Here is a 12,470-nt window from a genome sequence, read left to right on the forward strand (position 1 = left end):
GGTTTGTGTGTCACATGTCATCCCAACCTCAAGTGCCAACCAATATCTAGCACTGACGAGGTTATTCTCTCCCATTCTACATTAAAAACATGACAGAAAGGTAACTATTGTACAAGACAAATGTTCCCTCTTTAATATGCATCATACACAGGTAATGGCAATAAAAAAGGACTGAAAAAGAACAGATAGAAAAACTAGTATTTGGAAGAATGTAAACGAGTGTCTCTGCTTTCCTGAGTTTTGTAACTCTCATAAACCTGGAGGAGCCTATGCTCATTCCAAAACATTAGGATCTGGGGAGGCTAAAGTCTCATGGCCTCCCTGTGATGAAGCACTATAAAAAATTTAATACAGAAAACACGCCTTGATGACAAAACCAGTGGCAATGCTGATCCACATATATTTGACCTAAATTGGATTGTATTATATTAGCCACAGGTACAATCTCTTAGCAGTATTTTGTAGTTTTTCTCATTCTTCAGACCAAACACTGACATACAGATTCATAGTCGAGCATGTAAACATTATAAAGTTCAGTAGCACAGAGCTCTAGCTTTTCTGTAACAGAATTTTGCTAACCTCTTGCCTAACCTCTTCTTTTTTCAGCTAACTATCTAAACAAAGTATAAGGAAAAAAGAAACAAGTAACAGACAATGACTTGTTTAGCAGCAGAAGAGAGTATGCAGGCCTGTCACCATATTCTTTATTCCTGGAAGTTCAATTTGATGAAATACATCACAAGTTGGCACAGGCGATATATTAACATTATCATTCTTCAACTCATACTAAAATTGGAACAATTGTGACTGGTGTATTGGCTTTTTACTGTCAATTGAAAAAATAAGACTTGAGTTGAAACAGATGACACTGATGAGTGTTGCTATGGGCACATTTGACAATAAGCATGTTACAATGGCTCAAGTTCTTGAATGCTGTCAGTAGCATTTAAAGTTACAGGAGTTTACTGATCTATTGGAGTAGCAAACAGAAGCATTTCTGGATTTTCTCACCAGCACAGTGAAAATAAAAACCTTAAGCATCACTTTTACTGGTATTCAGATGATACCAGAGCCAGTTTTTAAGATGATAATGAATGGAAAATGACATGTTTAGTGAAAAGTGAAAGCTGTTACAATGCAAGAGCTTCAGCACACTAAGCTAATGGTGTACAGTGAGAGGGGAAAAGAAAAAAAGAGATAAGAGCTGGTATTCTACAGTATGGGGCAGTGTTTTTCCATCTCAAAATTGAACATATTTTATAAGTCTGGCAAAAAACAGTATAAGGGTGCTCTGACATAGAGCAGCACTGATGGTTACTTCTGGCTATTGCATGTCTTGCATGATTATGATGCTCTGAAATTACACAATGACATTTTTTCAGGGATGAGAGACCTCATTGTAGTTACTATGTCACCAGTAACATCTCTAAAATAATTTTCTAGGACATAAATAAAGTATGAAATTTTTGAGACTGAAGAGGCAGGAATTAGAAGTACGAAATGCTAGGAGTTAATGAAGTGTTTGATGTGTTCATTGTGTTCAAGTCAAAAGAAATGCTGAAAATCTGCTCAATTAGGTTGTTGTGCATACCACATCTTGAAAAAAGTTAGCATGTTTTGGTACTTGAGGTACATATGTGGAAAAATGGAGTTTCCTGAAGAAATGTAGAATTTTGTTCTAACTGGCCATTGTTTCAGGATGTATCTATGTGCTAAAATATGTTTCATTTTTTAACTAATCCTTCCCTGAAGACAGGTTTTTTGAGTGAGTTTCCAATACTAGTTTCCTTGAAGACTCCAAGAAGAGCCACTATCCTGAGCCAATGCCAATATATAAAGAATATGGAGATATCAGAGGGTGTGCTCCTGAGTACTTTTCTAGTAGGTCCTTTTGTTTACTGATTAGCTGTATTTGGAAGAATGGTTGCTCTCAGCTCTGTGTATTTCCTTTTTTGTTGGATTCCTTTCATTGGCTTTCACAGTGAAGAACAGAGGCTTTCCATGGTGTTTGTAAAAAATCTGTTTACTATTTTCTCCAAAATTCAAATAGTCTCAGAAGAAAAAATGGCAGCCTAAATGGTTTTAAACTGCATGAAATTATCTCCCAATTACAACATAATTCAGAGTTACACATCAAAAAGTGGTTGCTCTAAATACAAATTTGTGAAAAAGTTCATTTAGGCTTAAGTCTTTCATTAAATTTTACTTTCCTGCTTTTCTAGCTTAAGAATAACTTAATGAAAATAAATTTCAAAATTGCTTTAGTGTATGCAGGTGGGTTGTTTACAATGATTATTTTCTAATTGAGTGGCAGACTTAGAAAAACTAATTACTTCTGCAGCTCTCAGCCACATTCATGAACCACTTCATAAGTGATCAGAGTTAGGGTGTGGGAGCAGAGAGAAATGAGGAGTAAGCAGAGCATTGGCTTCATTTCAGTTCTTGGCTTCAACACTGGGGCAAGTGGGACAAGCACCACAGTTTGCACTGCCATGGGCAGTACAAAACAACAGCTGGAAGGAAAGCAGTGCTCCTCCAGAGCCTTTTGCAGAGCATGTCAACATTGGCATTATTGGCCCATCATTCTTACAAGTGCTGTCATATTTTCTCATACCCAACAGACTCAGCATGCAGGTAGAGCTCCCATAATAGTTGCTGCTATGAAGCGAGAGAGAAAATTGGGCTTCAGAGACACTGTGCCTCTCAGATCACATTTACCTGTGCATTTTACAGGACAGAATCCAGTTCAATGGGTACATTTGCAGTCATGAAGATGTGTTCCTGGCAGCTATAGATTCTACAGAGCTTTTGAAAGTAGGGCTTATTATTTCATAGCTGCTCTCTGGAGCTCTGGGTATGGAAGGAGGGAAGGGAAACTGATACAGACCTAGCAATGGCATTTACAATAAGGCAGGTACATGATAGGACTGCAGCTGAAGGCAGAGACTTAAAAAGCTTGACTGATGAAAGTGAATGAAATCTGGAGAGCTGACACTGAGATGTGACATCAGGAGCCAAAAGATGTCAGAAAAGCTGAAAAATCAAGTCAGGAATAGCTAAAAGTTGTGGACATGAGATGTTAACAACCTCTCAGAATGGGCAGTCAGGGAATTCAGCAGATATTTGAAGATTTGAAGATAAAAAGAGAGGCTGAGGGAACAGAACCCACTGGGAATTTAAATATAGGCAGTATACTGGGGAGGGTGTGAAGCAATAAAATGTAATTAAAATGTTGAATATAATCTATAAAATAATTCAGAATAAAATATTAATGAGGACACAATTCTGGGTCTTTAATCTCTGAATGCCTAGAATTCAGTTGTCACTTACAGAGGTAATTCCATTGTTGTTTTTAAAGCACCAATACATTCTTAAAAAGGAAATTTTATATGTGATCAGACTGCTATACTTAGTTTTTAGTTGAATGTAATTCAGATGATTTACTGGGCACAGTGTGGGCACAATGCCTATAAAGATTCAGAGGAGCACATTGACCACTCATAGAGGGGAGACCACACATTTGGACATCTTTACATGCAATTATTGCAAATGACACATGGGTGGGTTGCAAATTTTTTTCACCTAAGTCATTGCTGTTAACATAAAGCAGTATTGTCCACATTTTGTCTTTCCACCAGGTCATTGTCTCTATTACCTTATTAATGTATGAGCTTTTAATATGAAAGCAACATCAACAGAAATAAAAAGGTGATTTTCAGCTGATGTACAACTATTTGGCAAAAAGGATCTATGCAAAAGCAATAATTATTTAAATTGGAGCTAATGCTTGTTACTTAGTGTTTGTGAACACTACATCCATTAATAGAATATTTGCAAAAGACAATAATGCTTTTTCAGTAAGGTCCATCTGCTAACAGGAGGACAGATCACCTTTCTATGTTTTATCAGATCATAGATTCTCATGTGTCTGTGTTAATGCAGCAAGGAGATCAATGCAGTCATTGTACAATGGGGTTTTTTCATTGCAAAACAAGATGAAAATTAATTAGAACAACATGGTTTTTCAGGTTTACTGCAAATTTCTTGTTTGATGATGATAATGATTATTAAATTAATTATAGTTGTTCCTAGATGTGGTACCTGAAACGAGAACTCTAGTGTGGCAGACATTGCAAAAATAAGAAATATGCAACAAAAAGTAAAGGCTGTTTGCAGAAGGATGTTGTATGAAACTTCACATTCTAACTGGAACTTCAGATGCTCTTTTAACTTTACATTCCTGGTGACATCAAACTGATCTTCTAAAGGTGGTCTCAGCAGTATGTCCTAAGAACATCTATGTCTTGCAGAATTTCATTAAAAATTAAAAAATGTGTCAGGATTATAAAAGCTGTATAAATCCAGGTGGGTAAATAGTAATTTTACCTGGACTATTGAATGACTAACGAAAATTCTCAGAAATTATAATTTTATCACCATGTTAAAGTCTGTATGCTTATGTTTGAACAGGAAGATTAGGATAAAACAAATAATCCCACTCTTGTAATTTCTTACCATGTGAGTGCTTGTTTTGTGTATTTAATGTCTTCTGTATGTGTTTTGGAAGAATTTTCCAGATTGTCAAAGTGGAAAAATAGGTATTCCATTGTTTATGAAGTGACTGAAACTGAGAACAGGCTGGTGTGCAGAAAAGGGAGGAAGCACACTAGAAAACCATCTAGAGGTTAACCTCTATATATATGTCTATGTCTATATCATCTATATATCTATATATCTATATATCTATATATCTATATCTATATTTATATCTATCTACATCTGTATCTATATAATGTATTTATAATAATGTATTTATATATTTTCATCTATATCTATATCTATCTATATATCTATATCATCTATATCTATATCTTTAGTGGGGGTTTGCCAAAAACAAATCGTGTCAGACTAATCTAAATAGTTCTTTCTATTCCAGGTTAACAGACTTATGTAGATGAGAAACCCTAGACTTTTGACAGTCTTCAATGATATTCTTGTAAACAACCAAAGAAAACATTTTCTATGAGAAACTGTTTAAGTTTGGAGCGAAACTGGTCAGAAAATTAAATTTGGTTAGAAAGTGTCAATTTTTCACTGTCAAGGACATAGGTCAGTTGCAAACAGAAAGGATAAGAGACAGCTAGCTAAAAAATGACCCAAGGTATAGTTGCATATATGGTATTGAAGTCATGGTTCTTATAAGTAACATAATACAAAGACACATAAATGAAAATATGAATTCTAAAGTAGGTAAAAATCAGTAGTGTCATGGCTATGGTACTTCAAGAAAGATTTGACTTATTTGAATTCAGAGAAAAATAGCAAATGTGATAAAGGTCTTAAAAACATGACTTACTAAGATTAACCCATTGGTTTGATTCCTGGAATCCTCATCATCTCTTGCCATTTTCCTGTTTTCTCTTCCTTTTCCTTACTGGGATTCCAGTTCCCTTCATTATCCATCTTCAGGCAATTTTCATCACCTCTGCCTTTGCCTTTTTTTCCTCCAGGCTTTACATTAAAAATAATTTCTCACCTATACTCACTTTCAGTTCTTGTCTTATCTATATTTGGTTATTATAGTCACCCACATACATTTTTCCTGAGTACCTATAACTAAGCAGAGTTACTGAAAACAGAAGAGAGTGAGATGGTCAACACAAGGTATACAGACCTAGTAAAAGTAAAATCTCAGAGCATGTGAAATCTCTTGAGGGTTTTTGTAAACAAATCACGATAGAACATCTACTAAGAAATTGCCATGTAATTGGTAACACAACTTGTAAAGTTCTTATAGAAACAAAAAATATTCACTCTTCACTTCTACATTCCCAGTCCCTGCTCACATGGCATATATTTCTTGCAGAAGAAAAGGCTGGCCCAATTTTTATATGTCAAAGAAAAAAAAATTCATCCTGAGGCAGATACCTGGCACAAAAAACCTTGACTCAAACAATTTAAGTTTAGCAACTTTGTAAATAACTTAAAGCAAAGCCATATAATTGAAAGTCTTGAGCAATCTTAGTAAAAGGCACTTGATGTCATAAGCTCTACATATAATATTTTTTCCTTAATGTAGCTGTATCCTATCCTTCAGATCTCCAGCTGGAGGCTCATTTCACAGATGTCTTTGTCATTCTGAATAAAGTTCAGAAGAATGACAAGAATTTTGTGAGAACAGTGGATGTTTATAAACAGAAGCTCAGGGAATAACCATTATAAGAGTATTTTTTGTCATCTCTAATGTTATAAGAATATTTTTTTTTTTACTTCTGTCCCATAAGACAATTTTCTTTTTGTAAGTTAAAAAGTTTACTATTTTTCGATGGTGACCCACTGCTGTACTGCTAACAAAACACTAACAATGAAATGCCTTTCTGACACATGGTGAAGAATAATTATTCCAGATATTATACAGACATTAATGTAGTGAAGAAAATAAGCTTTTTTTAAATTCTTCTCTTGAGCATAAGAGTCTGTGTGGACTCAATTAAAACTGTGAGACTTTATTGTTCTGCTTCTCCTGGTGCTAGACAATAGAGAACCAGTACAGTTGTGGAGTGGTTTGCTTTCTGTCTCCGGGTGCTTATTCAGGGGGAGCTTTGAGCTTTGTGTTCTGAGCAATAGAAATAAGACCCCAACATTTCTTTTAAAATTTCTATGAACATTTCTGTCTTGACTAAACGGTACTATTTATCTTCTTATTTGCTGCTCTGAAAAAAAAAATTGTCGTTTGTACTCCTAGTCTTGCCTTGCTCTGACAATTTCACCCTTTATAACCTGTGCCTTATATTGTCCTAATGACAACAGTTCACGTATCTTACACAAAGATCAAACTGTAAAATGTATTTTTGACAATTTCATATTGTCAAAATTGTAATTGTAAAAATTCAAAATTCATATTGTAAGAATGTCATATAGATATTAGATAATTCCTGTAAATCCATTGCAACTTTTACCAAGGTCAATGTTTAGTTTCTTGCCATCAGCTTCAATAAATTGAATAGTACTCTCTTCCCTACATAGTGACTGCCATTTCTTCTTTCTTTATTGTTGCTTTGCTGTTCAACCCATGTAAAAATACAGTCTTGCAAGGCTAGAAATAATTGTGTCTAATGTGAAAGACACACAGTTCTAAATCACACATAAATATAAGGCATTTCTGACACTTTATGGCCCAAGGACGTCTGCATCCATCTGCAGCATCTATGGGGAGAGGTCAAAAACACAGACTATTCCCAAGGATGGCATACTCACCTTAACACAAAAGTTGAACTGTATAGGCTCAGAATTGCACTGGGTCCTAAATCCAAAAGTGATTAATGGAGATACTCTATTGTCTGAAATACTATGATTGGGCTGAGAATGATCTATTAAAATTGTTCATACCCTTTAATAAGGAACTAGTAAACTTCCTTGACACTAATTGGAAGGTTTAAGAAGATGGTATTGAGGTGGCATGAACTCATCAGCAGGATCTACAGCTCTTTACATGGTCATACTGTGAAAAATGGAACGAGGCTCAATCTTTTACTCATTATGCAAAATATTCGAGGAGCATAGGGATAAGATCTTCATGGATATTCTGTTGACAGTTTTTCCCATAATATTATGAAACCACTTGCAAGAAAACCCAATTCTGACTTTGAGGACCTTCTGAGACCATAGAACAAACTACAAAAAAGACAAAAATCGTAGGCAAAATTCACTTTTTCCAAAGAAAAAGCACCTTTTTTAATTTTTGTTGGTGATTTTTTTGGTGGTTTTTGTTTGGTTGGTTTGTTTTCTTTGTTTGAGGTTTTGTTTGGCTTTTTCCTTTTATGGGATATTCATAGCAAGAAACTTAAAGAAAAACATTAACCCAAGTTATGCATTTCTTCACCTGGAAGGAGAAAAAATAAAGATACTTTTCTGGTGGTTTCTTCCCATTCTACAATGCTGCTGGAGGGTTCCCATCTGTTCTTATGAGTGCTATAAATCCTGAGTAAAACAGAATAAGAACAGAACTTAATCACCTAGGCAAAAAAGGTGCAATCCCATCAACTGCCACTAATAGCTAGTAAATATTGTCAATAGCTCCCTTGTTGCTCAGATGTTAAGCAATTAAAATGGGACTCATAGGTTATCTAAAAGCCTCTCCTTCACAGTTTTACTCACAGTAGAAACCCTTAGTATTATTTGTTCATTTATGATCCCTTTCCCCTCTCCTATGGATCATTTATGAAAGCTACAAATAAAATAACTCATGTAAATGCACAGTGGATAGCAGGTTTTGAATATTTGATGCAGGCAACCTTCTAGAATATTGAAGTGGGTACTAGAAATTTTAAACTATAAGTGAGGTACTGAGAACAGAATAATGGTCAAGATTGTTATGTCTTCTACAATTATTAACAGTTTCAGCCAAGCTATAAAGTATATTCTGTTTGAGGAAGTGAAAGATGTTTGTATGGCTGTATATTTGGAAGTACTCTTCTTAATGGGCAGTGAGACATTACAGTTTGTAAGCTTGTACAAGCAGCTATTAATCTTGGACTGAAGTTCAGAACCACTGTTGTTGAACAACAGTTAGAAAAAATGTTATTTTTTAAACATTGCAGTTCTGCAAATAAAAACCATAGGATTAATATCTCAATATATAGCAAGAGTAGTAGGGATGCAAAAAGACATCTATAAAATGGAAATAAAGAGAGATAAAAGAACTTTACAAATCTCTACAAGAAATTGGATCTCCACACTAAGTAATTCACAATATTCTTTATCTCTGCAGGGAAGGAGAGAGGGAGAAAACAAGTCTTGGTTAATCTACTTATGACATTTTGCTTTTCAGAAGTAAAATACTAAAGTTTGTGTACATGGCAAATCATTTTGCTTGCACAGTATGGGTATAGCAGAGTATTAAAGGGCAAAATTTCTGTATAACCAGTATACACCATTTTGGACAGTTCAACAAACACTCTATGTTATTTCTATTTCTAAAAATACATAATTAGCAAAATTTCAAGTCAGAAACAATTTTTAAGGTAGTTTACAGAGCTCTGAATTATTCTATGCTTGGAGTATTTGCTTTGTTTTGTGGAAACTATATTATTGCTTTATGGGGTTTTGCTTGATTATTTATCTTAAGAAATTTGTTCTTGGTACATTGTCCTTTCACTTCAAATTGAACTCAAGATACAAGGTTACTCAATCTTTCTGACAGAAAGATTTATGACTGTACAGAAAATGCCATGGTCAATATCCAAACTGAAAGTTGTTGCTGATAGTGAAGAAGGTAAATTAATCACATTTTTGTATGCTGAAATTATATCTCCTTTCTTATGGCGATCTTATTGCAAATAATCATCAGCCTCCTCCTCTCAATATGCAAATTGACATTTTTTGGTATCTAAATGGTGAAGTCATACTCACGGTGATATAAACAAACTACATCAAAAGGAAAGAAGCATTCTAACAAATCATACTAATAGCAGTTATTAAGGTTCTTATAAAACTGACCCTGGGAAGATAAGAAGCAGTTCTCAAATATTGAAAAGCTGGTGTAAAAATAAAAATGCATATTTTTATTATCTGTGTCATAGGTCCATGTCAAAATAAACATGGAATAACCATGAAATAAGTTTATATTGTTAGCTAGTTTTATGTCTAGCACTATAAAAGATATAATTATCAAAGCCATATAATTAAGTAAAATCTTATCAACTGCAAACATATCCAGTGTAAAGTACAAATAATGTGAATTTCATCTATGTATCACATGAGTAGTATTTGTACTTTTTTTTTACAAACACCTATGGCTAAAGACATCCTAAATTTAGCACTATAATAATTTGAGTAATTATATGTTTAATTATTGTTGAAGAATCAGCAGATTCCCAGTCCTCTAGATTAGAGACAATATGTTTAGGAAAGTGTTACCTGAAGAGACTGGATTTGCCCATGACTGACAGACTTTCTTAAGATGTAGGTTTTAGATTTGTTCAGGATGTGGAAACCTAAATCCCATGTCAAAATATTTACCTCTGTGATGTGTATTCTTAATTAAACAATAACCAAAAATATTTCCCCCGGTCATAATGCTTCAGGCCCTTGAGAGAAAGACGTTCTCAATCCATCTTCTTTATGCCTATGTATATTGAAAGGCTGCAAAAATGTTTCCCTTCAGCCTTGTCTTCTCCAGAATGACCCCAGCTCACTCAGCTTTTCTTGATTGAAGGGGTGCTCCAGCCCTCTGACTGTTTTTGTGGCCCCCTTCTGGACCCACTCCAACAGGTCCATGACTTTCTTGTACTGATCTAGTACATGATTTAATTGTCTCTTCAAGAGAAAAGAGCAAAACCTATTTGCTGGCTCACAAAGAAGTTGTCACCAAATATCTGCAAAAGGTACATTTCTTGTTATCATGAATATTTTTTCATAAATATACAGGCATATTCACCACAGTTATTGCATCCCAGAGTTTCAAAATAACAGTTTCTAATTGTTGATATTAATCTGTCTTTGAAAAAATGCGCACTTATGTCTGACAGCTGCATAGGTTGGATTTATAAATGTAGCCACCTCAGAAGCAGCATCTCTGATCATAACCAAGCCAACTCTGTCAAATGTTCAGATTACCAAGAGCTGTGCAAGTGACCTCACGTTCAATAACATGCACTTGAGGACTGCTCTCCTAAGACTGTAAAGATGACAAGTGTAGTACAGTCACCACCTTGAAACCAGAAAACCTTTAGCAGGATCCTTAGAACTCAGATTTATCACTTTGAAACAGCAAACTTTCAACTGCTTTGCACAAGTTCATGGAAAACAGAGGGCTTTATTGCTTATTCAGTCACACCAGAGCTACAAGAAGAAATAACAAGGTATTTTTAAATTTTCCAATAATTTGAACAGCATAATCATATTTCATAAATGAAATGCAATTATGTTCTCATACCACCAAGGCATTAGGAGGCTCATTCTAATTTTATGCTTCTAAATTTGGAGGCCAAGACCAAGTGCCACACCAAACACTGCATGGGAACTATGACAGGCCTATGGAACATGAGCCCTCAGAGCATTTTCTGGAGAGAATTCCTCTTAATGAGTGCTTACGAACCACTTCAGCCCCACTTCTTAAAATGCCTTCAATTTCTGCACTGCTGTGGGTTAACCCTGGCTGGCAGCTCAGCACAATTCAACTGCTTGCTCACTGCCCACAGCGGTGTGAGGGTAGAAGTGAGAAAATATGGGGGTTGAGATAGAATTTTCATCAGTAAGCCAATGCAGGCATACCTGTCAGCAGGCAGATGTTTGGATATTTCCATGAAAGCAGGGCTCAATCCTTAATAACTTGGGAACACAAATGCCATCACTTCTAACACCTTCCCCCTTCTATGCAGATGCTTTTGCTAAGCATGACATCACGTATTGTGGAATATCCCTCTGTTCAGTTGGGGTCAGCTGTCACTGCTGTATCCCATCCCAAATTATTGTGCAACCCCAGCCCACATACTAGCAAGACAGTGTGTGAGAAGCAAAACAAAAGGGCCTTGATGATGTGCAAAGTGCTACTGCTCAACAATGCCTAAAACATGAGTGTGTTATCGATGTTACTTTGGTGAAAAATCACAGACCCCTACAAGTATGAAGAGTTACTATTCCATCCCAAACAAAATCAGTATACTTAGTAGGATAGAGTATGAGAGTAGAGAGCACTAGTCTACTAACTTACATAATCTGCTCCCTTTCAGTGTGCTTATGTTAAAAAAATCCAGCTTTGTGTTGTGCACCATGAAATGCACCATGTGCGTTTCCTTTTTCATAACTAGTATGGTCACATAAGCTGTCCTTGCACTTTTTGTGCACATGACAGCCTTTGCAGGCTTGTACTTTGTGCTTTAGGTACTTTCTGTTCATTTTGAATAATTATGCAAAGATTTATAACTACGCAATCATTGCTTCACTTGTCTTGAAACTTCACCTGTGCTAAGAACTGTGAAAAAATAAAATATATTATATTCAGAGTATGTAGTCTAATCTGCTTTTTCACCATCAACATTCAAATTTATAAGTGCTACTACAACTTCTGACAAGCATTATTTCACAGAACCATAGAATTATTTAGGTGAGAAGACTCCTTAAAGTTCCTCGAGTTCCAATGTTCATACCATGAGCAGGTATGGTAAACCTTCCCACCCTCACATTGCTGCAGTCTAAAATTTTTTTTTGTTTTTTAACCCTTCAAATGAAAATTCCAGTCTGTCATTGTGCATACTTACAAGATGTATCAGTATCTTTCTCTAAACTGTTTGCTAACTTTCATGTTATCAACATTGCTTTCTCATAAACTATAAATGCCATCATAGCTTGTGTAAATTTTTAGAATCTTGACTTTTAACGTATATCATTTTGTCTTGAAATTTCAGCGTATGCTAACACCGTGTAATTTACCCTAATAGGACCACATTTTAAAATATGAATTCTGGTAG

Source organism: Molothrus ater, chromosome 5, assembly GCF_012460135.2.
Source record: "Molothrus ater isolate BHLD 08-10-18 breed brown headed cowbird chromosome 5, BPBGC_Mater_1.1, whole genome shotgun sequence".
NCBI classification, from domain to species: Eukaryota; Metazoa; Chordata; class Aves; order Passeriformes; family Icteridae; genus Molothrus; species Molothrus ater.